Genomic DNA, 5,590 nt, shown 5'->3' on the forward strand with positions numbered 1-5,590 from the left:
TACACGACAACTGAACTGTATATGAAAAGCCAGGTGCGTGTGCACCTGTCCATGAGGACTTGGCAGCCACAGGGACACTGGCCAGCTTGTAGCCAAAATGTGCCTTCCTGTTCCTTCCTATCAAGGCCCTGGCCCTTTTGGCCCTCAGCCCACAGCTCAAGAGTGGGAAAAGGCTACATGGTGGAGGAGAAATTGATGGCAGCTCCAGGTTAACCAGGAAAAAAGGACAGAGACCCTGCCCTCAGGAGCCCAGTGCAGCTGGCTGGGCACTAGAACAGACTGGGGCAGGCCAAGACCAGCTGAGTGCCATTGTGGCCCCTCAGTCAGGAGGCAGGAACCACTGCTGCATTTTAGACGAGGCCACTGTGTGTCCATGAGAGGAAGTCTTACAGCTGAGCTGACCCTCTGGCACCAACGCTCAGTTTTAGTACGTGAGACCCTGCCTGAGGCCTGGCTCCTGCCCAGTATCTTCTCAGTCCATCTCATCTCACCCATAGTAGGTTCTCAATCCATCATCATCAGGACATTCTTGTAGGCCTTTCCAAATTCACTTTCTGACCAGGCCACGCTGCTCAAAGGCTCCCCAAGCTGTCCCCTGCTCCTTGGGCCTCTGTCATGCTTCCAGCAGACCTGCTGCAGCCTCTTGTACACATTGACCTTCCCCAGCCTCTCCAGAGTGTTCACACCAAATCCCTGCTCTGTGTCTGCCTCTGGCTGTGCTAGGAGTAGTGCGTTCAGATGGACTCATCCTTAAGTCTGTCATTTTATGATTTGTTTCGTTTCCTCTTTCTCTTTTCTTACCTTTTTTTGCAGGTTATTTGAACATTTTTTTTTTAGGATTCCATCTTGATTTATTTGTAGAGTTTGTGAGCACATTGGATTGCACAGTTTTCTGAGGCCACATGCTCACTGGCAGCACAACAGGGAGTAAAAGAGAGACCCAGGGCAGTGAGTTTCTTAAACTCCATGTTGCCGCAGTGTCCTCCTCAATGACCATGGCGAAGATGGAGCTAATTTGTGCAAAGGGCTTGGAGATGCTCAACAAATGTTAGTGCTTTTCAAGGCTTCTGAGCTGGGTGCAGAGATGTGAGTGTCCCCAAGGTGTTCCTGCCCAAGGGCTGGATCCCACAGGCCGTTCTCGCAGTCATCCTGAGAACTGTTAGCACTTTTCCCATTTGACAGATGAGAACACTTGGCTCAAAGAGATTAAATGACACCCAAGGTCACCTAGATGTCTCATTCTGGACCTACTGTACCCCTGTAGGTTGAAGAACCCCGGCTCCCAACTTCAGACCCCAAAGATCTGCTACTGGGTCCTTTATCTAAGCAAAGGGCCCTCCAGTTACTCTATCCACTAAATCCTGTTGTTTTCACCCTTAGTGTAGTGTGTCTTCATCTGTCCACTTCCTTTGGTTCCCCTGCCACTGCCTTGGCCAGGCTACCAGCGTCTCTCACATGGTAGGCCCCTATTACCATGGTTGCCACCACTGTCTCTACTTCTGTGCTATGTTCCTGCCCAGCCTACCCACTCTCCACATTGCCCATTTTCTCAGGGCCCTCTCTGGCCTGAACCCTCCAACAACTCCCCACTGTCTCAGGAGACAGTCCAGCTCTTTAACACAGTTAGATGGGAACCTCTCAAACTGCAGTAAGCATCAGAGCCACAGAGAGGGCTTGTTAAAACAGAGTACTGGGCTCCGCCCCCAGGTCTGGAATGGGGGCCTAAGAGTTTGCATTTCTAACAAATTCCCAGCAAGTGCTGGTGTTGCTGGACCAGGGAACACACTTTGAGAACCACTAACCTAGATCATGGCCTCTGAGATGAGCTCCTGCCAAGATCTCTTCAGCCTTACCTCTCAGGGCTCCATTCTGCACTGCCTACAGCTCTGCTTTCTCTCTCCAAGGGGCCTATTGTACATCCTCACTGTTCTTGCCCCAGCACTCACTACTCAGCTTCACGGCCTCACTTGTCACTTCCCTGGACAAGTCAGCCCTGAGCCACCTCACCCCCGAGGCTGGATAAGAAGCCCAATGATATAACAGTGTTCTATAGGCCTATGTCCAACACCAGAGCTGCATCAGTCCTTATCACCTGGTACAGAGTAGCTAAAAAACCACTTGCTGAAGGAGTGACTGAAGGTGTCCGGTTACCTATTTGGTCTTTTAGCTGTAGGGACAAGGAATGCCTCAAGAGCTGGGTCTGCATCCAATTCATTCCTGGGGAATGAAGGCCATTCATCAAAATGTCACAGAGAGAGGCCATCACCCAGCTCTTGGTTCTCGCAGGTTGTTTTATAAGCAAGCTGAGGACCATACATCTCTGTCCTCATAGAGGAAATATGCATGGAAGCATCAACCACTCTCTGCTGCGGGTAGAGGAAACCCCAAGCAGTTGGGGTTCTGGGTCATGAGGTTCCTTGCATGTGAGGCCAAAGGTACCAATCAAGTGAAGGGACAGGGACTCAGACCAGGGGACAGAGGAGAGAAGGAGCAGAGTGTGTGTGAGGAGTGAGGATGGGGTGGAAGTCGGTGGCTGCAGGGGGTAGTGGCCAGTAGAAGAGGAAAAACGGGGGATAAAAGGTGATGGAAGGAGATCAGACTTTGGATGGTGAATACATATACAGGTGATGTACTATAGAATTGTACACTTGAGACCTATATAATTTTATTAACTAATGTAACTCCATGATTCAATAAAAAAGAAAGTTAAAAATGCTTTATAGCAAAAAAAAAAAAAAAAAGAAAAGAAAGAGGCTGCTAACATGTCCTGCGTGCCCTTGCACATGCCAGGCTCACTGCTAGCCTCTTTGTATTCAGTATCTCAGTGACACCCAGAGGGTGGCTGCTGCCATCCCCATTCTATAGACAAGAAGCTGGGGCTGCCTTAGGCCCACACTGTGAAGTCCAGTGACTGCAAAGTCCACTGTCCTGGCAAGAAGGCACTGGTGACATTTTACACTCCTCTCACACCAAGACAGATGGACTCAGGCCAGAGAGAAATGATGGGAATTGTCCCAGTTGCCAAAGTCAGCCAAGCATGGAGCTGGCCACAACCTCCTTTCCAGCTAGGCCAGCTACTAGCTTGGCACCAGTACCTGTAGGTAGCATCTCTGTGACCTAACCATGGTACTGGGCCATGAACCCCAGGCTTGGGGAACTGCAAATGGGACAACAGAGACAGAAGCCCCAGGAGGCTTGTGGGCACCGAGGCCTTACTTAGGTCAGTATCTACTATACTCAGATTTGTCCCTCCAAGGGAGTTGACTACAAATTGGGGGATGAAGGGGGAGAGGACGATCCACTCTTTCTGAGGGGCGGCCTGGTGTGACACACAGAGCATTGTTGGGGGAACCCTGAGTTCAAATCCTGCTCTTCCCTGCCTGCCCTGCTGGGTCCGTGTGACCCTATGCCAGCCATTCTCATGGCTGAGCTGAAGACTCTCCACCTGTAGGACAGGGACGACGAAGCCTGCCTGGCAGCACAGTGGAGGACACAACTGATGAGGGAGGTGAAAATACTTCAAGACCAGAGTACCCAGCTGCATGTGACAAACCAAATGCCAGCATCTTGCAGCCTCAAGAGGCTCATATGTGGAAACCACACCATGGTGCTACATCCACACAAGCCTGGCACGGTCTGGCAAAAAGCGCCATCACTTTACTGTGGGCCAGAGGTCTCAGCTCGTGACTCACAGGCTGAACAAGGTTCATGGATGTGTTTTGTTGGTCCACAGTCAATTTTTAAAAAATATTTAGTTGCCAACATTTAAAAACCAGGAGTTTTTACATGAAAGTCTGGATTTTTGCCTCATCTTGAAAATTGGACAGTCTGGTTATACCTAGTCCACATTCTCACATGGTGACATTGACTGCAGCTTAGTAGCTCCCTGGCACTCCCCACCCTGGGCCCTCAAGGCATTTGGGTCTCCAACCACTGAACTAGTAGACTGTGCACCCACAAGGACCAGCACTACATAGGTCATTCTTTGCTAAATTCCTTCTCCCACAGCTGCTATGTGATCAGGCCAAAAACTAAGAACTAGAACCTTGGGAGATTCCCAGGACACTGAGGCAAACCTCACTGCTTGGTCTTCCCCAGAGAGAGAAAATGGAGGGAGGGTGGGTGGGAGCCAGCCCTGGCAGCAGACCAGTCCTGTGGAGCATCTCAGGGAGCAAAATCTGGCTATTTCTGGAAGAAGGTGCACCAAGGCAGGAAAGACCGCATTTGCTCACTGGAGGAATGTGAAGGCTAAGGATGTTTCTCTAGAAACCTCCACAGTTCTTTCCTGCCTGGCTCACAAGAGATGTGCAGCAGGCAGAGGGGCGATGCCAGCAGAACCAGCCCTGGAAACCTAGCTCCACTCTTACTGGTTGTGTGACCTCGGGCCAGTCACTACCTCCCTGAACCTCAGGAATCTTCAATGCTACAAGCGGGTAATAAACTTACCTTGCAAAACTGTTGTAAGGATTAGGAATAATGGATGCAGAGCCCTCACCCCAAGCAGGAGAATGAAAAGGGCCTGTGAATCATTCCAGAGGCCTCCTGTCTGTGGGAAGGAGACTTGGGCCTGGCTCAGGGCACTGCTCATCCATGGACATCTATGCCAACGTCTCAGTGCCCAGGGTAATGGTCACTTCTGGTGCCCAGGACACCTCCCTGGGTGGGAAGGGAAAGCCAGGGGTGGCGGTTGTGGTCGAGGCCTGTGGTCAGTAGGGGACGGCATCTGCTGAGTCAGACCCAGGAGAGCTGGCTGGAGGGCCATTTCTCTCCCCAGCACATTGACACTGAGGGGAGGTTGGGTGGGAGCAGAGGTCATTTCCTCTGACTCTGCTGCCATTCTCTGTCCAGAGGAGCTCCCTGGGTCAGGGCATCTCCATGTGGCACTGGCCAGCCTGCAGCCAACCTGCATGCCACCCAGCACAGTTTGGGCTTTGTGCTCAGACAAGATAGGGACACTTGTGATCCAGACAATGGGCTGGGGTGCTCCCATCTGGCCCGGGTCAGCAAAGTCCTTTCCTCTGCCCCTGCACACGCTGCTCCCACCCCTCCCTGCAGAAAGGTGGCTTGGAATTAGTACAGACCCACCACCGGCCCAAGCCACGTTTGGCACATGCCCTGGCCAGGAGGACAAGAGATTCGAGCTTCTGTCCTCTCCCCTGGTAAGAAACATCATCTATGGGGTACCCAGCTCGGGTTGGGCCATTTCAAAGGCAGGTGGGGGTGGTGGTGGTGGGGGTGGCGGGATCCGGATCCAGCTTCCTTGCCTCTTCCTGCCAGGGCCCCCCTACCTTTGCCACCCCAGGGGCCCCGCTGCGACGACTGCAGCCACGTGGGAGCCAAATCTTGCTCCAAGGTGCGCTCACCCCCACCCCCACCCTCGACGGGTTGTGGAGGCAGGCACACCCAAATGGGCCAGAGGGGTGAAGTCCCCCGCCCCAACCGTGAGAGGGGTAGTCCCCGCATCCCCTCTCCTCCTGTGCCCGGGGGCTGAGGCCCCGCATGGGATGGGGGAGGGCTGGGAGAGGGTGTCGCCGCCCCACAGTCGCGTTACCGAGGAGCGAAACCCCGTTGCTGTGACAACCGTTTCCAA

This window comes from Myotis davidii, unplaced genomic scaffold (assembly GCF_000327345.1).
Source record: "Myotis davidii unplaced genomic scaffold, ASM32734v1 scaffold438, whole genome shotgun sequence".
Lineage (NCBI taxonomy): Eukaryota > Metazoa > Chordata > Mammalia > Chiroptera > Vespertilionidae > Myotis > Myotis davidii.